This window comes from Camelus dromedarius, chromosome 8 (genome assembly GCF_036321535.1).
Source record: "Camelus dromedarius isolate mCamDro1 chromosome 8, mCamDro1.pat, whole genome shotgun sequence".
Taxonomy (NCBI): domain Eukaryota; kingdom Metazoa; phylum Chordata; class Mammalia; order Artiodactyla; family Camelidae; genus Camelus; species Camelus dromedarius.
In genome coordinates this window covers 21240469-21261487 of record NC_087443.1, presented here as the reverse complement: position 1 = coordinate 21261487, position 21019 = coordinate 21240469, and the positions used below count along the sequence as shown (strand labels likewise).

Below are 21019 nucleotides of genomic sequence, written 5' to 3'. Positions count from 1 at the left end.
AAATGGACAACTACTGCTCTACCAGCCTATCTGGATGGCCCTGAAAGACAATGAGGAGGCAGAACTTCTCTTGGTGGGTTTGATGAAGAGAAAAGTTGGCAAAAGGAGAAAAAACATGGACTTCCTGGGAGTGACAAATGGTATGGCTGATTGGTTAGGGGAATAGAAGGAGCAAAACTAGAAAGTAAGAGAAGGAATCTGGAGAAGAGGATGATGGTTGTACAGGAGTCAGGACAAAGTGCCAAGCTTTTATGCCCACCACAAAGCACCGGCAAAGGCGGTGCATTTAACTACATCCTAACTACAGACGGAACGACCTGTCGGTGGACATCAGTCAGCCTCTGCTTTTGGCCACCTCAATGCTTAACCAACAGGGCTGTAAATGGAGGAGCCTACAGACGGAAAGGAAGGCTTTACACAGGCCCAACAGCATCCTTCTTATGAAGGTGACCTAATTACTGCCACTCTGGAATGCCAACTGACACACGTGGGTGCAGAGCTGACACTTCTCCAGATATGGGTTTGCTTTCCCCGCCCACAGTATACCCCACAGACAGCAGCACTATCCCACAGATTACAGAATCAATTACGGCCTCAGGACCAGCTGCAGTGGAAGGGACTACACCTTGCTCCCCTCACCATCCTGTTTTAGAGATTTCTTTTAGTGTTTACAACCAGCCACCACTATGAAGGGTCAGTGACAGAGTGGACTTGACAAAACACGAGGTAATCTGAGTAATAACAGGGGTGGCAGACACTTGTGGTGCTCTGCAACGCATCCCCTCCGCCTGCCTGTCCTCATTAGAGCTACAGCGGACAGATCTGTGCACTGTCCAACAGCACCTGACACCACGTGTGAGCCAAGACACTGCTCTGCTGTGCTCCTCAGGGTCTCCTCCAAACCTGCAGAAGACTGCTCAGCAGTATGGAGACACAACCACACAAGTGCTGGAGTCACAGCTCTAGAAGCAACCCTCAATTAACAGTAGATGAAAGTCAGTGGATGGTGTCCCAAGCTCCTGTCCTCTGGTGGGACAATGCTGAGGTGCATTCAGAGGGTCCCCAAGGAAATCGAACCCCAGCTGCCCATAGTGATAACTAGGTCATTAACACACTTTATGTAACTTTACTCTCTTCTCTGTCTCACTTTTCACATTCTCTCACTTCTCCTTCTTTGGACCACCTCCCAAATAAACTACCCATGCCGTAAGTCCCTTTCCCAGGCTCTACTTTCCAAGAAACTCAAACGATGAAGTGGTGCAGTTAGGACTCAAACTGAAGCAACATGCCTCCACTGTCTCTGCCTTTAACAAGAGTGTGTTGCCTCTAAGTAGAAGAATGTGGTACAGTACACTCTGGATACTAAACGTAAGTGGGAAACAATGAACACACATATACACAGCAACATGGAGAGAGACCTTTCTGGTGTTGAAGAAAATAGTGGGGAAAAAAGGGCAGAATATCTGTAGCAAAACCTAACTAGGTCAATTAAACACATACACACCAAACACCACCACTGTATGTTTTGGAAGGATGCATTCATTCAAAGACATACAGCAAACAAATTAGAGTGGTTTCCTTTGGCAGGAAGAGAGGAAAATGAGAGTGGAGATCAAGAATAAAGACAAAATAAAATAAATCAATTCAGGGGTCTTATGAAGAACAAAGTTAGTAATTTTACTGCCATAAATTGAAGGCATGATTAGCTCAAGTTTCTGAACCACAGTTCAAAACAGACAGAAAATAAAGGTGAAAGTAGCTCACTACGTTAGCTATTACTTGACATGAATAGGAGGTTATCAAAATAAATACATAAATAGGAAAAAAATTTAAAAACTCATCTCTGTGCCACCTAAAATCATTCTGAAAACTACCGGCAGTACATATGCCACACTTTGGGAAACACTACCGTGACTATTCTAAGAATAACAAAATAATAGAAGAGATCTTTTAAAAAAAAATTATATACATACATATGTATACACACATACATACATATGATAGCACAAGTATGAATTAAGTTGAGAGCTTAACCAGATTTCTGCTCAAGAGAGGAAACAACCTGAAAATAGTTCAAGGTGGGTAAGTATAGCTCAGTGGCAGAGCGCATGCTTAGCGTGCACGAGGTCTTGGGTTCAATCCCCAGTACCTCCATTAAAAAAAAAGCTCAATCATAGAGCCTTTTCTTAACGTGATGCTTTCCTTCTGCAATTGTATCATGTTTTCCAGTTTTACACAACGTATAATTACAAAACAAATAGTGACTATATTTTCAATACACAGTGTCACAATTCTAAATATTGCAAAGTCCCAAATCAGCCATTAAATAAGAGTTTAAAAGAATTTTAATAAAAGCATCAAAACTAGTTAGCTTTGTATCATGAGGTAATACTACCTTGCTTTAAGGTATTTCTCTAAGGACACTATCATATTAATGCTTATTTATTAATGTGGAACCATCAAATTCTACTTAATGCCTTCACAGGTCCCTGTTCATTTAGCAATAATTCTATTAAAGAAGGTACCATCTTTCAGTAAAAGTGTCAGAACTATACCTGTGGAAATACTTTAAACATTCTTAAATTTTACTAAATCTTACATAGCATTTAAAACTGTAACAAAAGAGATAAATATGAGAATAATATTTATTTTTCTAAAAACAACTTTTCTAAAAGAGGCAGTACTTTGCTTTTCTTCCCCTTTCAGTATGCTAAGGGCTTGAAAAAAATACAGAAATGTCTGTTGTGTGTAAATAAAGAGATCAACAATACAGTAGAACATCAATTTTCATGTTTCTTTAAACTTAGAAAACTTAGATTCAACTGGATTTAAAGGATTACTTATGTTTGCTATTAGCGATGTCCAACATTATCCCTGCTACCCAGATAAAAACCGTGGGCATCATCATCTCTTTTCAACATCTAGTCACAAATCAGTGTCCATTCTTGCTTCACAATACCTACTCCAGTTAGTCTTTCTTCTCTATTTCCACTATCACCACCCTGATTGAATTCTAATTACCTTATTATGCCTAACTACTCCTCCAGCCTTGCAAGCTCCCTGACTCCTCACTCCATTTCTGCTTGTTCACATATCACTGCTAGAGTAATTTCCCTAAAATATGTCATACTTTCTATCCTCTCTACCTCTACTGCACTCCTATATATTCATTTTCTATCAATCAGCTTTTCCATAAATATCTTTTAACTCTTTTTACCTATCCAAAATCTACTTGTCTTTCAAAGCCTAGCTCAAGTAACCCTCCTATGTTCTACCTGTACTTCTCAGAGCTATAGAACCCTGACTAGGAGCAGTAATTTATTCCTTTGGCATTTATCACTTTTCCTGGCAAAGCTGGTTATCACTATTCATATTACTTATGTACATACCTTACTGATACAAATATAAACAGAGATTGGGGACCATGTTCTTTATATTCTGACTCCTCCTTTGTGACTCGCTGTTACATAGTTTAACAGGGACCAAAAAAAGTAATATCCTGGAGAACAAAAGTAAGTGTTCTGGGGCCTTAAACTAAGAAGGAACTTATTCTTAAAATCAAAGGAATATAGATCAGAAAGGACCTCAGGGATGAACTGGCACTTGAGATGGGTTTTTCAAAGCTGACAGGCCTTCCACAAGACAGAAAAAGAGGGAAAAATACACGAGAAAAAAAAATATCATGAATAGAGGGGAGAGAAACACAGGACAACTTCAAATCATCAGCTGAAGAGTGCCGTACACGTAGGGGTACAGAAGAAGAAAACTGAACATTTGCCAAATGATCAGTGCTTAAAGATTTTCACAATGTCAAGTAAGCTGATCTCTACCATAACCAAGAGCCTCATTATTTGTTGCCTGAAACAATTAAGAGTATCCTAACTGTCTCTCTGCTTTTGGTTATCTCCGCCTTCCAAACTGTCATTCATATCACTGCCAAATTAATTGTAATAAAACATAATTAAGATCCAAAATACCTCTGTTAAAATTTTTCAGTGACTGCCAACCACTCACAAAATAAAGTCAAAACTCACCATAGCATTGATCACAAACAAGCTCTCTTCCAGCCTTGTCCCTCAAACCCTCTCTCATATCCTGAATTCAAATCATACAAAATGATTGCTTCTGTCTTTTGTACACTCTCTACATTTGAAGCTTCCCCTGCTTACACTGGGCTCTGTGCATGAAATTCTCTTGCTTCCCAAATTACACTCAGCAATCTTCTACTCATCCTTTAAGACTCTACTCAAATATCATTTCCTATGTGAAGCCTTCCTGACAATTCTCTCCTCTAACAATGTTGGCGGAGCCTTTCTACATGATACCAATACACCTTTCCAATCTCACATAGCACTTTTCAAACCGCACTCAAATTAACTTCGTATATTCACTTCTGAACAGATTATTCTTTGAGAGTAAAGCAAAGAACTCGTTTCAACTCAATGTTATATGTTCTCAGTGCCTAACAGTGCCTGGGATAGGGTAGGTGTTTAGTAAGTATTTAAAGGAAGAAGAAATGGATGGATGCAGGCAAAGGTGTCACTCACTTAAAGCTACACTGTTGAGAGACTTTACTATTAGAGGAGTTTGAATTTGTCCTTACTTTCATAGGCTAACAAAGAGTTACCAATAGTAGATGCAGAATTATCTTTTAGAAAATTTAAGCTGGTAGCAACATGTAGAGGGAAAAGAGAGAGAGGAGAGGCACAAAGTCAGGAGAGCCTTGCAATACTGCAGGTGAAATGTAATATAAGGACCTAAACTTGGATGGTGATGAGGGGATTAGAAAGGAGAAGATGAAAACATTCCTGATACATTACAGAGGTAAGACTGATAGGACCTGATCTCCGACTAAGAGTAGGAAGGGAAAGATGAGGAATCAGATTAGAAACTGAGACTTTGAGTGCGGGTGAAAAGAGGCCCAGTAACAGAAGTGGGAACACTTGAGTGTGAGGCAAGGAGTTGAAAATATGCGTCAAAGCTTAGAAAAGTATCACAACTGAGATGAGGTTGAGCGAGATCATTTTTTAGAGGTAATTGCTGAAATCAAGTAATTAGGAAAAACATAAAGAAAAAAACAGAAGAATTTCAAAGATAAAACCTTAGAAAAGGTCAGTATTTATGAATAGGAGGACAATTATCCAATTTATTTTCAATTGGAAAAAAAAGAATAGGAGGAGAAAGAAAAAAAAATTGAAGGAGTAATTAAAGAATTAGAACCAGAACAGCATAGGGTCATAGAAGCCAACAGCATTTCAAGAAGGGAAAAACAGCAACTTCTACAGTGATCAACGAGTACGACACCTAACACAACACAGTTGGAAAGTCTGAATGTTTCTCAAAAGAGCAAACAACAGCACTCTGGCAGGGAGACAAGGACGATGAATGAATGCTATAAGGAAGCAGAAGCAATAAGCAAAACCTACTATTTAAAGAGGAAAAAGTACAGACTGCTTCATAAAAGTACATGTTCCATTTATTTTTTTAAAAAATATAGATCCCTGAAGGATTAAATCTTTTACCTGATAATCTAAATGATAATCTAAATGGATAACTCTAAATGGATTTGAAAATAATCAACTTGACTTCTCTGTACATACTGTCTCAGAATGGCTTCTTCTCCCACTTCTTTCAATAAATTCTATCTCCAAATATCTATTATTCTAATATAACAATTTTATCTGAAATTCTAACATGAAAGTTTCAGAATAATGTAAACGTTATTTTTAACACAATCTTCCATTCTAACCTCTGTTTTGTCATCATTAGAGGGAAAAATAATTACATACATCATTTAATGCTTATCTTCTGCAATTACAGTGAAGATAAATTAGTAATAAATAAATGTTTTTTACTCCTGAAGAGTTTCAACATTCGTAAGGAGAGGAAAATATGTTAGAACAACTTACAAACTCATACAGAGGGTGATTAAAGATGAAGAAATTAAAGTTGCAGTGGTAACACAGAAAAAACATTTTCAATTGTTGAGAAATGAAAATTTTCATATTATTCCAATTATTTTCTTAAAAGTCTTTTTCTTACCTCAGAGATGAGGCTAAATAAAACTGTACTTCCAATTTTCTCCAAACAGCTTTGACCTATGCTTCCATCTCATGAATTCCAAGACAGTATTAAACTGATGCATATTTTCATAAATCTGTTGAGGAAAAAAGGTACATATTTAAGAATAAAAGAACTTTTATTTGTCAGAATAACAGATGTAGAAGGAATACTAAAAGTGCATCATGTGTAAGACTGTACCTTTTCAATGTTAAGTCAATGAAAAGTTCTACAGTACTTCAGACTTACCACTTCCCCATTTTCCCAACCTCTGCCCAAAGAAGCTTCACATTCTGAGTATTTTCAACTTTACAAACTACTAGTTCTGTGGAAAAAATTGTATTAGCCTAAGCTTCTGGGAAAAAAAAATTGTATCTCAGATTGAAAACCAGGAACAGCTAGAGGAAGCACTAACACAGCTCTACAGGACTCAGGTCTCCACTTGGGCAACAATGTATTTGACCACCAAGCTAGTATTTCACATTTTATCACAAAGGCTCAGTAAGCAGTTTTAATTTCAGCCGAACTTCTACCTAGAGTACTACGAATTGTGAGGGTCAAGAATTAATTGCACTGCTTGGTCTAAGTCCATGAGATAGGTTTCAACTATATTACTACTGCCATTAGTACTCTACTGCCTTAATAAGAGACAATTGTATAAATCTAAAAGATGGAAACCATTAAAATTTTAATTTATTTAAAGACAGGTGTGCTGTTTACTTAGAGATCAAAAAAATAATTACAGGGGAGGAGGATGTAGCTCAGTGGTAGAGTGCATGCTTAGCATGCACAAGGTCCTAGGTTCAATCCCCAGTATCTCCATTAAAATTAATAAATATTTTTTAAAAAAAATTAAAAAAATTACATTGAATGTATCTTTTAACTGAAACTTCAAATAGCAAAGTATTCTGTTCACAGTTTAAAAGGCAAAATTTTAAGCTGTATGAACATTACTCATGTCCCACTGCAAGGTCAAAAATGCCTTTGTCTTCAAGTCCATTTAGAAGTATGATTTGTGTTACACTGAGGTTTAGCAGTCTTGGCAATAATGACTAAATTCATGTAAACTGGGGCAACCTGAAACGGTCTGGCATATCAGATAGCCTTTCTTAAAGACAAGAGTCTCCACTCAGCAGACAGGCTGCCATAGGACCATGCTAAATCTTTCATGGTCCAACTAAAGACAGACTGACCCTGAAGCAATTAGTAATGCTTTGTCTGCATTTAGGAGCCTTTAACAACACTCTTCTCAATGCACTAGTCACCTACAACTTCACCAGATCCCTGACATTTTTCAGGGTACTCATATGACTATAAAATTCTTAGACCACCACTCAGAGAAATGAGGGAGGGCAGTAATGGAGATCTGGTGTTCAGGGTTTTGTTTGTGTTCTTTCCCCACTCTGAGACATCACAGTCTGAAAAATTTTTACCTTATACTAATCAAAAAATAAATGCATTATGTTTCCACTTTGGAAAGAGCATCAAGATTTTCCTCCAAAGCCATTCTTTGCCAATAACTCCATTCTTCCCTACGGGTACATAGAAGAAAGGAGGCAATCACTACATTAAACAAAGCTCAGATAAACCTATTCTCATAATATGTTTTAAATAGTCCATCAAAGTGACTATGTTTAAAAATATATGGCCTGATTCAAATTCTAACCAGATATTTCCAGTGGATCAAATAATAAATAAAATCAACATATAAACCACTTACCAATCATTGTTCATTATAGCACTATTTATTACAACACTGCTTCCTTGGTGCAGGAAAAAAAAAAGATACAAGCTTTAGGCTAAATCTAGTTAATAAAAAATAAAAATACATAATCAAAAGAAAATTCAAATTATACCATCTTCAAAGCCCAAGACTCTGAATCATCTATCTTCCCTCAACACTCTCACATGTACAAATACATGACAAACCATAAACTTCAGAAAACCTTTTCTAAAGACTCAATTTAAGACCCGGTAATGGAAACCTTTGACTTCATTAGTAAGAGGAAAATAAAAGACAAGCAAAGGATAGGACTGCTTCACAGTACAGGTCTGCAAATCACTTTTTACACACTAGAAATTGTACAAATCAAGTAAAGCTTTCTCTAACCTTTGCGACTGCAGGTCTTTATGCAGGGATCTATACACATGTACAGGCGCAGAAATAGGATTTACACAGGCAAAAATGCCTGCAACAACTTTAATCACTTAACTTACAAGGTAATTTGCCAAAGATTTTCAACACTATGAACTACATGTAACAATGACAAGGGATCCAGTCAAAACCGAACACTAAACAATTACAAGTTATAATACGTTCACTAAAGATTTTGCACTTGAAATTTTCAAGCTTCTTAGTTCTAGAAAACATATTAAGGAAAAGATAATTCTTTTAAAAACATATTAGAGCTTCTTAATGACTCAAGATAAATGAAAATCAAGTCTTCCTGGATATATTCTAGTACTTTGAAATTCAGAGCTAGACAACTGAGCTAACACTAGAATTTACTCAAAGTTAATGAGGATTTGCAAACATACGAAATATTCATTTTAATCCCATATTGCCTTTACAAAATATCTTGGTTTTTTTCTGCCCTCAAAATGTACACATCCCTCTTGGTTTTCAAAATTATTGAAGTGGTTAAATCTTAAAACACTAGGGTATTTTAAGATCACTAACCATACAGAACCCATCAGTGACAAGTATCAATTGTGGATATTATAGTTAACTTTCAGGTGTAAGAACGGTATCCATTAACTCCTATATATTAGTAAGATTCTCAGGAAAGAATAGCATAAATATGCTTTTTATAAATATACTCAGTCTAAGACAAAATTTAAGGTTGCTTTTGAATTTGCATCAGATGTCAAAAAGTAGTGGATTTCTTAGTATTCTCAAAATCAGCAATATTGATTGTACACTTCTCCCTCCACCGCTCCAAACCCCTCTTCATCTTCATTCTCCTCTCCTAGCACTCACAAAAAGCACCCCACATATACTGTACAAATACTGCTGTAAACATCAGAGCTGCAATTATATAACCATTTAAAAAAATTGCAAATGGCAAAGTAATATTTTATAAAACATTTCAGTTGGTGTCTTAAAATAAGCTATTACTATTAAAACCTTCAGCACATTAACTAAAAACTGAAACATTTATGCTTCAGAAAAACACAGTGCAGTTTTAGCTGTAAGTATAACTCAAATGAACACCATTCAGGTTAGTTCATCACACATTTCTATAATAAAGCATGTAAACCACTTAATACAGAAAGGGACGGTCAACTTATAAACAGGTTATATTCTAAATGTTCCAAAAGTTCATTTATAAATTGAATACAAGCTTAATTTTGAAACTCAAGATACCTTTTTTCACAAAACCAAAAAGATAAACAGTGTCATTAAATTCAAAATACAAAAGAATTTTAGTGTACAGTTTGTACAATTTTATCATAGCATTCTTCGGCTTTAGCGTATTTCCATAACAAACTAAGTTTCTTATTCATTGCTCTATCCTAGGATCTAGCACAGTTGATGACACAGAGTAGGATTTTAACAAATACTGGCTGATCTGAAGTACTGAATAACAACAACTCAGATGATATGAAACTCAGTTGCCTAGGAAGCTTTACCTATCTGATCTACAGCAGAGACCCAAAAGGGAAGCGGAAAAAGCTTCTTCCAAAAGAGACGACAGAAGGATGCTTAACACCAGAGTTAGAAAGCTCTAAGCCAACTGTGGCAATTTCCATTCCCCCTGCCAGTGAGTGGTTTAGCAATAAGCATTAATCTGATGCAATTCTGGCCAATAAGACAAGAGAGAGAGTTTCTGGTAAAAGTTTTCCTGGGCTGATGAAAACAAAAACAACAACAACAAAAAACAACCCCCCCTACACAGAAACTTTTGAGTTTGAATTGTCAAGCAGAACTATGGCAGCCATCTTAGGACCATGAAGAAGGGCACAGCCTAAGCGGACAACCCAACAGAAAAAGAATGACATTAAAAGATGGAAAAAATCTGGGTCCTTGGTGATGTTATGCTTAAGTGAAATAGCCCTAGAATCATTTTATTAACTTGGATCTTTTTATTATAAGTATATTAAATCCTTCTATTGTTTATGCAATTTTCAGTTACCAAAAGTAACCCAGTGGATTCAGCCATTTAGGAATAGATACACTATTTCAATGAATTCAACTCTTACCTATACAACAGTAACTCTCCTAAATTTATATCTCCATCTAGATCCTTTTAAACTAGATATATATTTCCAAACTATTAAACAGCTATATTAAATATTTATTCCAGTGACACATCAAGAGAACAAAATATAATAGCCATCATCTATCAGCACAAAAATTGTTTATCACCCATATTCACTTTTCTGGCTAATGGCAGCACCATCTACCTAAATGTCAAAGGCGAAGATCTTTGGATCACTAGTCCCACCTCCCTCTGCTTCACTTATTATATTTAGGCAGTTATTAAATGCTGCCTGCTCTAACTGATATATCTATCTCCCTCATCTCTATACTCATCTAGTGCAATCTCTCATCTTTCATGGAACTCACCTCCATTCTTAACTCTTTCACTGTAGTCATGTTTCTAAAACACAACTGTGCTTCATGAAAAGACTTATAAACATCACAAGCCATTAGGAAGTACAAATTAAAGTTACACTGAGATACCACTACATTTCCACTAGAATGGCCATCACCAAAAAGACAGTCAACACCAAGTGTTGGTAAAGACATGGACACTGGTAAAGACATTGTGTGAAACTCCCAGACAATGCTGTAAAATCAATGTCGCCACTTTGGAGAACAGTTTGGCAATTTCTTAAAAAGTTAAATATGAAAACAAACTTACCATAAGATGCAAAATTTCCTCTACAGAAGAGAAATGAAAATATGTGTCTATACAAAGACTTATAAACCAAATGTTCTCAGCAGCATTGTTCTTAATGGCCAAGAACTGGAAACAATCCAAATGTCCATCAGGTGGTGAATGGATAAACAAAACGGGGCATAATCAAACAATGGAAATATTACCAGGTAATAAACAGGAACAAAATACTGATACATATTACAACATGAATGCACCTCAAAAACATGCTAAATAAAAGACGCCAGATGCAAAATACTACATATTGTATGATTCGATGCATATGAAACACTCAAAAAAGGCAAATTTAGAGATAGAGAAAGCAAAGCAGTGGTTGCTTAGGGCAAGTGGTGGAAGTGGAAAATTTGGGGCGGTGATGAAAGCGTTCTGAAATATTCATAGCACAACTCTGAAAATTTACTAAAAATGATAAAAATGTAAGTGTGCTTTAAAATTTTTTAGCAATTTCCAGTTATGCACAAAATGAAGTCCAAATTCTTTAAGAAGACATTCATAGGCTGCTATAATCTGCTATCAACTATTTAACCTACTTTATCTTCTGCTACAATCCTGACAAAAAGCTTCTTGTTGGCCATATTAAACTATTGCTGCTCATAAACATGCCAGGTTATTTAATGCTTCTACCTTTCTTCAAACTTGCTTTTCTAACTCAAAAATCAAAATGTTCTTATCTTTATCTTTTGCCAAGTGAACTTCCATTTGTCCTCACAAAGATCCATCTCAAATAACTCCTCTTTTGTTGAATCTTCCCCACTCCCTATGTAAGCTGCTTGTTCCACAGGAGTCTGGTAATAACACATTATAGTGTTTTCATACTAAATTTCAGTTATCTGTTTGTAGATTTATCTTCTTTATTACAGTAACTCCTGAGTACAGAAACAGCATTTTACTAATGCTTGTGTCCCCTGCGTTTTAAGCACAATCCAGTGATTAGCACATAGGAGGTAATCTACATATTTTTTTAACTGAAATACAGCCAACTGCAACGTGTCAATCTCTGGTGTACAGCACAATGTCCCAGTCATGCATATACATACATATATTTATTTTTAAAATTTTTCCATTAAAGGTTATTACAAGGTATTGAACATAGTTCCCTGTGCTATACAAAAAAAATTTTAGTCTATTTTTATATATAGTGGCTAACATGTTTTTGAATAAGTGACTGATGAAGAGTGACACAGGGAAGAGAAAAACCCAAAAGTAGGTAAAATGAGCTCTGCACCACAGACCCTTGTGTAAGGATGATTACTGTCAATGTTATATAAGAAAGAACAATAGGAAGTCACCCAATGTCAACTAAATGTTTTCCAGCGTAGGACCAATTAAACAGCCACAATGAACACTACACAGTCATTAAAGAGAGAAAGAGAGAGAGAGAGAGAGAGAGAGAGAGGGAGAGAGAGAGAGAGAGAGGGAGAGAGAGAGAGAGAGAGAGAGACATCTTATTTACTTGTACTGACGTAGAAAGATATCCCAAATATTCTTAGGTTTAAAAAAACAAGTCACTTCTCCATTGTTAAAAAGGAAACTATACCCACATGTGTACAATAAGTGTGAGGAAGGTGAGGGCCTGACAGGTTACACACCAACTATTCTAAGTGTAGACAAAAAAGTAGAAACAACCTAAATGGGTATCAATTGATGAACAGAGAAATAAAAGCTGGCATATCCAGCCAATGGAATATTATTCAGTCATAGAAATAAATGAAGCCATAAAAAGAACCAATTCAGATAACAACATGGAAAAACCTTGAAAATATTACTCTAAGTGAAAGAAGCCAGACACAAAAGGCAACGTATTATATGATTCCATTTATATGAAATATCCAATTCCAAAGAGACAGAAGGTAAATTAATGGATGTCTGGGATTGAGGGTAGAGGGTGGGGCTGGAGAAAAACATCAAAACGATGATCCATAAAAGAAAACAAATGGACAAACTGGACTTCATCAAAATTAAAAATGTTTGCCCTGCAAAAGATCCTGTTAAGAACATGAAGACACAAGGCACAGACTGGGGAGATATATTTGCAATCTGTATATATGACAAAGGACTCATCTAGAATATGTAAAGAAATCTCAAAACTCAACCTTTTAAAAACTTCACTTAGAAAACGGGCAGAGAATATGAAGAGATATTTCACTGAAGGAGGTATCTGGATAGCAGATAAGCATACGAAAAGGCATGGTGAACAGCACTAGTCATGAGGGAAATGCAAATTAAGACTATGCTGAGATATGACTACACACCTGCTGGAACAGCTGAAACAAAACACAGTGACAAAAGAGCAAGTGCTGACAGGAATGCGAATTTTCACATTTCACACACTGCTGCTGAGATGGAAAATGGCACAGCCACTTTGAAAAATGGCTTGTAAGTTTTTTAAAAAAAACTTATGTGTAACCAACTGCACTCCTGGGCACATACCTGTCCCAAAGAAATGAACATGAATGTTCACAGCAATCTCATTTTTAACAGCCGAAAGCTGGGGAAAAAAATAGAATATCCTTCAAAAGGTGAATGGTTAAACAAACTATGGTACATTCATACCAAAGGATCCTACTCAGCAATAAAAAAATTAACTATTGATTCATACAACTTGGATGGACTCAAAGGGTTAGGCCAAGTGAAAAAAGGTCACACACTATGATTCCATTTATAAAACACTCTCAAAATGAAAAAATCATACAGATGGAAAAGAGATTAATGACTGCCGCAGAGGGCAAGTGTGTGGATAGCTTAAGGAAGATCTTTGACCTATACATACAAAACGCCCCAGTATCAGTCTCTGAAAGATACTGTACTACATGTAGTATGAAGTAACTACTGAGGGAGGGTGAAGGGTACAAGGACCTCATCTTACAATTTTTGCAATTTCCTATGAATCTACAATTATTTCAAAATTTAATATTTAAAAAACCCTATTTCCTGAAAATGTTTTCATTTCTGCTTTACATTAGGTGTTGAATAGCAAAATAATTGCTCAAGCCTATTCAAGGTACATTATTTCTCTCGAATCAGCTAAGAAACTTCAATTCTGCAGTGGTTTCTGGTACCCTGTGGGAGTGAAGAGTCCCTATAATAGAGGTCTAAAGAAACCAGCAATTCCTAGACCAAAGTCTGGATCTTCAGTCCCCTCAACATCCCTGACCCTCTGGCTCCGGGAAGCAGTGGTTACCCCTAGGTGAGTGCTGATTTGTTTTAGGGCTAGCAAATGTAGCAAGATTGATGCAACCACTTGCAGCAGAGCCAACCTCCAAATAATCATCTCCTTCTATGTTCTTTTTTAATTTATTCTTCTGATAATGAAGCGTGAAAACCTAATTTTCTCTATACTTTATTAACATAATATTCACAATAGAAGACCTTTAAATTACTGGATACATCTCTCCCTTTCCAAGCAAATCCAATTCAGTCGGTAGAGAATTATATATCACCAGGTTTTTTCCTGTAGAATTTTGAGAAATTATCAATAGATCATTTGCTTTATTAGCTGATAGGTAAACACACCATGAAGCAAGTTCCTTTGAATAGACTGATTACATATAAACAATAAAATTTCTACTATTAGGAATCATCAGGAATTGATTCTAGATTGCTAAGGGCTCATCAATTCTTCTAAAATGTGCATTGTTGCACCTTCTCAAATGAAGTATAAAGATTTATTTAGAATTAACACTATAAACACCAATTACAGAGTTACAATATAGTGAAATCATCACTATTAATACCTAGTGCTGCTGGCTCCAGTTCTAAATGGTCCCCGAAGAATGCTGTGTTTATTTATTTACTTGATTGTTTGCTTATTTGTTTTAGCTTGCATTCCTATTTTTTCTTTCTTGTTAAGTTTTCTTCCTCTTGCTAACAGCTACCTGGAATGCATGTTGGCTAATATGCCACTTTTCATTTACATCATCCCTGGGAACCAGAAACCTAGCTTAATGTAGCTCTGTTTCAAAGACTATAAAAATAAAAAGACTGCATGCGACAGCCTGAGACCGAGGGTAGAAAAACTAAACACATCTTCTTTATGACCAAGTAATTTTTATGCTGTGAAATTATAACAATTTTAAAAAGACCACTTCAAAGAAAAGGGGAAGATGAGACACCTGAGTGAGTCAACTCAAGAAAAAACAAAAGATGGGTGGAACCAGTTAAAACTGTAAACACATCTCAAATGCATACTCGACATTTCTAACAAGATGCTAAACTCAAAATAACATGAAACAGAACTCATTATTTTGTTTTTCCATCTTCTCACAAACCTGTTCCTTTTGAATTCCTTATCTGGCTTAACGTACAACTGTTTACAAGAACAGTTTTTTACACACGTATATACGATTCCATTCACATAAAACTCAAAACTGGAAACACTAGAAAAATGTATACTAAAGGAAATATACTAAAGTCGGAAAACTTAAGGAAAAGTGACAGAATAACACCAAATTTAGGATGACGGTTTCTTCTGTGGAGGGAGTCCTGAGGCCTGGAAAGGTTCCAAGATGCCATTACATTTCTTGAGATAGGAGGTTGGGACAGATATATTCACTTATTATCAAAACTCTTTAAAATGTACATCTACTATATGTACCCTTTATACAGGATAGAGTTTAGAATAAAAATTTTATCTTAATCTGAAGTAAGTATGGTTAAATGTTAGTATTTTTAAAGTCTGGGTGTTAGGTACACAGATGTCTATTATACCACTTCCTGTATTTTTGGAATCTATCTTAATTAAAAAAAATTAAGACCAAAGCACTACAAAATTGTATTTTGAAATTTAAGGACATGGCATCACAAGTCTTTAGAAGCAATAAATCCAAACAAATACTAAGCTATTATAAAATGAAAAAAAGAATAGAGAAAAAAATTATTTACCTCCTGATATTATGCTATGGAAAATATCCAACACTATCTATATAGTATTCATTTCAAAAAAATTTCTTGTATTTCAAAAAAGTTTTAACTTTAGTTATGAAATACAAAAATACAAATAGCAAATGTGGGGTATCCTATTTTTAAAAAAAACAGATGACAATAAAAGACCACAAGGGTGAGGATGAGGTGGTGGTGGAAAACGGTGGCTGACGGCAGCTTACTTTCAAATGGCTCAAGAAAAAAGGTGTGTTTGTGTTTAAAAGCAGAGAGAGCAGGTGAGGCAAAATGTTAGCAAGTGAATGGTGAATAAAGCTGAAATGGGTATTTACCATCTGTTTAAATTTCATATCAATTTAAAAGTTTTTAAAGTAAAAAATACTGGGGGAAAATATGTACTTAATTGGTTATAATTTTACACATAGGTTTTAGTAAACAAAGTCAGTATGACAGAGATTATTAAAATAAAATATTGACAGATCTACAAGGAATCCCAGAAGTCTTTCCTTCATCAGCAAATTTTAAAACTTTTTTCCAATAAATTATAAATTGTAAGTTGTTCAACAGGATGAAAAATTTAGCTTTAAACAGGTCAAAGACTACCTGTGCTTCAGAAACAGGGTGTCATAATCAATTTAAGGGCATATGGGCTTTCAAAAAAAACTGTTTAGTAAGTCAACTCTACTATAATTCACAAAGACTTTATTTGATACTGCTGAAATACATACAGCAATACCAATACATTAAACAACCTATTTAGCAAACAGAGGACTGTCCTAAAATTTCTTTCTCAGAACAGATTTATTTTCTATTTATTAGGGTTTTTTTTTTTTTGTTATTTTTGGGGGGGTAATTGGGTTTTCATTTATTTACTTACTTTCAATGGAGGTACTGGGGACTGAACCCAAACCTTGGGTTTGCTAGGCACATGCTCTACCACTGAGCTCTACCCTCCCCCGCTCAGAACAGATCTATTTTTGAATGATGCATACCTGTATTTCTCAGGACTGCTAAGGCAGGACAGTAAGGATAGAATGAATTCCTTCAAAACATAGGTAGTTTCCTGAAAAACTAATTACACACCATGAAAGCGGATAACCATCCTATCACCTGAGGAAGTACGCACCAGAATCTGATCCCATTAACCTGTTGTACAATGTCTGGCTTGATTATTATTTATTAAAAACTTAAAACTACCTTCATTAAATATCCAATTGTCATTCATCCAAACATGTACACCAGTGAAACTAAATAAAGGACATTTTAGAAATTGCAGAAAATAAAATTTTCAATTAAAAGCACCCATATAAAATGTATTACTTGTACAGGAATATGCAAACTAATCACTTCAGACAGGAGTGGGAAATGGACTGCAGATATTTCGTCCAAAGGCCAGGTGTGGGACAGTGTTGCTACATGTTCGTAGGCTGGTAAACACATAGGGAAGAAGTTTAAGCTGGGAAGCCTGCATTTAAGTTCTCATCTCTATGTGTTGAGAGGCAGGAAGTTAATTACTGAACAGCACTATCTTTTAAATCAGTGAGTCACATGCCTAAGGGAGGAGCTTGTAAGCAGGATGAGCAACCACCGAGGAAATCAAGTAAGATTTCAAAAAGAAGCAACAACAGGTTTTGAAGAGTTTCATACAGACAATTAGAAGCAACTATCCCAGTAAAATGCACATAATTCAAGAGCTTGACTATGGACTACCCACCTTCTTGCAAAAAATACCTGTACTTTAGGGACTAAGCTTGGGGGCTACATACGTTTGAATTTCAGAGAAGAGCTCTATTATCAATAGGCAAGTAAGACTGAAAGAGAAGAATAAAGATTACTTGATAACACTTCTGAGGGCACTATATTAAATTTTAAAACATTTAAGACAGTCTCCTGCCAACAAGCAACATTTAATCAACTTGAGGAGTCAAGCCATTATATATAAAGCTTAAACAATAGCACCAGATGACTATACAAATACTGTCAGTGCCACCATATATAATGATTAACTGAGATTAAAAAAGACTTAATTCACAGGTGGAGAGATCCCTGTGGGCTGAATTTAAATTGGCCCTTCTGAAAACAGGCAGGGTTTGATAGTATACAAGGAAAGAGAGGGGTATGAGCTCCGATGGGAGTCTGAACAGGAAGGCCAGGGTGTAGGGGGCCAGGGGTGTACACTGTACCTGGCCACTGTCCCACCTGGGGCCCACATTCTAGAGTGGTAGAGCATGATAATCAACGCATGGTCTGAACCAAATGATAAATACACAGCTACGCTGAAGCCCATGTCCACAGCAGGCAACGACAGTCATTTTAGTTCTCCTTACAATCAGGCACCAAAGATTTCACAGTCCTTCTTTAATACAGAACCCCCAACAGCCAAGATGCCAAGATGTCTGAAGTCTACCTACCATTCTTTTAAGGAGAGGATAAAGAGAAGAACACAGAGCTAAGTGTATCGGCTCTGTAGCCAGACTGAGTACCGAGGCTACAATCCTGGCTCTACCACTTACCTGTTATAATACTTTGACCAAGTTGTTTAACCTGCTCAGTACCCAATCTGTAAAATAGGGAAAATAACTGCATGTATCTGAAGGGTGAGGACCAAAGGAGTTCACGTAGGCATATCACTTAGAACAGTGCCAGGCAAATATAAGTACTTTCTAAGTATAAGCTTCTATTATTGTTTTCTATCAATAGGAAATCAATTCTATTCTCAGAGAGAAATTAGAGTTTTATATGAGGGCTAATAATATAAAATGTATGAAAATGTCCCTAGGTACAGAAACATTCTGAATCACTGATAAGAACACCACTCAGTACTTAACAATACCTAATAGCATCAAACAGTTGTTAGTTGATTTAAGGACAAAAGTATAGCAACAAAGATACCATTCTCTGTACTTACTGAACATCTACTATGTGCCAGTTACTGTACTAAATTCTATACATTTATTATCTTGTTTAATCTTTAAAATAAACTTTTGAGGCAGGTACCTCTTCTAATTCCATATTACAGATGAGAAAACAAGTGGTTGAGTAACCTGCCCAAAGTTACACAGCTAAATATATATGGTAAAGCTACGATTTAACCCAGGTCAGACTCCAGAGATCACACTTTAATCCTAAACTACACCTTCTTTTTCCAAATCCTGGACCAACTGGGTATGATGTAACAACCAGATAAATATAAAATACTATTTTAAAGTAAAACTATAGAGGGGTGATAGCTGAAGGGTATGAAGGTTTCATTTTTTTATTTTTTATTGAAGTATAATTGCTATACAGTATTATATAAGTTACAGGTGTACAATATAGTGATTCACAATTTTTAAGTGATGGTTTCATTTTGAAGTGATGAAAATGTTCTAAAATTGACTATGGTGATGGTTGCACATGTCTGTGATTATTGCACATGTACAGACTGAAGTGTACCCTTTAAATGGATGAATTATATCTCAATAAAGCTGTTTTAAAATATTCTTACCAAAAAATAATAAAATTAGGCTAGATGGTAATTAGGGTTGTATCCACACACAAATTAGAGATTAAGAGAGGTTTTACTTTATTTAGGATAGAAAAATTATTTTCAGAATTATTTTCAGAACAGGAAAATTTATAATCAATAAGAAAAAATTAAATATATACACCTATACTTAAACTAGACCTAAATAATGAAATGTTGTTCAAGAAGTATCTGTAGGTAACCATGACGTAACTGTGACCCCCTTCTAAACAAGTCAAACATTTTGACAAGAGTGGGAAAACACACATTCATCACACAGGTACTCACTTTAAGCAAGGGGAGCAGTACAAAATGTAGGCAATAACATGAAGGTTTTGAAAAATGTAATGAAAACTACAGGTCTCTTATACAACCATGGGGTGTAAATGAGTACAACTTCTCTAAAGGGCGATTTAACAATATGCATTATATACCCACTAGCCCAGCAATTTTAGTAAGAGATTTTTTTTATTTCACTAATAAAAACTACCCCTAAAATCATGCGTTTAGCTATATAAATGGTCCTATGACATTCTTAATGATAGCAAAAGGAATAAAACAGAAATAATCTAAATAAACTATAGCAAATTCACATACTAGTGTCATCATAGCTAAGTTCATAAAGTGCCAAGAATTATTTTTTATGTATTATCTCATTTATTACTTATAGCGACCCTAGGAATTAGATACGAATGCTATCTCCATTTTATACATGAGGAAAATGAAAGAAACCCAAAGTAGCAAGTTGCTCAAGGCCACACAGCTAGTGAGTATTTGGAGCCAGGATTTCAACCTGTGCAGTTTCAACACTGTCGATTTGTGTGACTACTATACGGTACTGCAGAAGAGTAAGTACTTGGAAACACAATCACAGTGTATTAAAACAGAAAAAAAATCAGGTATCAAAACAACAGGTACAATATGAGCCTTCTTTTGTTTGATGAACTAAAAAAAAAAAAAAGATGGAACAGATACAGCCCCAGATTTAACAGTCAGTATCTCTAAGAGATGGTATTACAATGGATAATCATCTTCTTTACATTTTTCTGTATTTTCCACATTTTGTATTGCAAGGTAGATTTTTAAAGTGGGGTTCTTAAAAAAAAAAAAGTAAAAAGAGTGCCAATTTCAAATACTGCAGAAAACACAAGTAATAAAAAAACAAGGAAGAAGCTGTTAAATTTTGCTAAATGGGTTGCTGGTGAATTCAAGTTAATGGCAGAGGCAAAATGGCTACGACAAGTAAGAAGTATGTAAAAAAAAAGTGTCAGAAGCTATTCTGGTATAGATTACCATTTCGAGAAGTTCAGAGATGAAAAGAAGAATGGTATATAGCCTCGAGGTAATAACAATGGAAAATTTTGCTGGTTTGTTTTTAATTTCAAGGAAATTTGATCAGCTTTGTAATCTAACTGGAAATAGTCTGTTAAGGATGGTTGTTAAGATAGACAAGGGGCAGGAGGTCTCAAAAGACAAAGATGCGTAGCCTTAGAAAAAGGGAAACTTCTTGTAAAACAGGAACAGAAAGGCTCACAAAAAGGGATCTTTAAGGTGAGAAGAAATTTACGAACTTATATTTGGTACCTGCAAATTTCTCTAAGAAATAGAATGAAGTCATCTTCAATAACTGAAAGGGTGGGGATTAGGCACAGGGAGAGAGGTATGGAGTAGT

General features: G+C 35.5%; 1 protein-coding gene across 1 annotated transcript in view; it reads right to left on the bottom strand.

The window, feature by feature from the left end:
- Nucleotides 1–21019, bottom strand: part of BMPR1A (bone morphogenetic protein receptor type 1A) — a 128771-nt gene that overhangs the window by 58265 nt on the left and 49487 nt on the right. Inside the window, exon 2 of the mRNA XM_064487967.1 lies at nucleotides 6043–6157. The gene's annotated coding sequence lies outside the window, so the exon portion shown is untranslated. The remainder of the gene's footprint in view (nucleotides 1–6042; nucleotides 6158–21019) is intronic.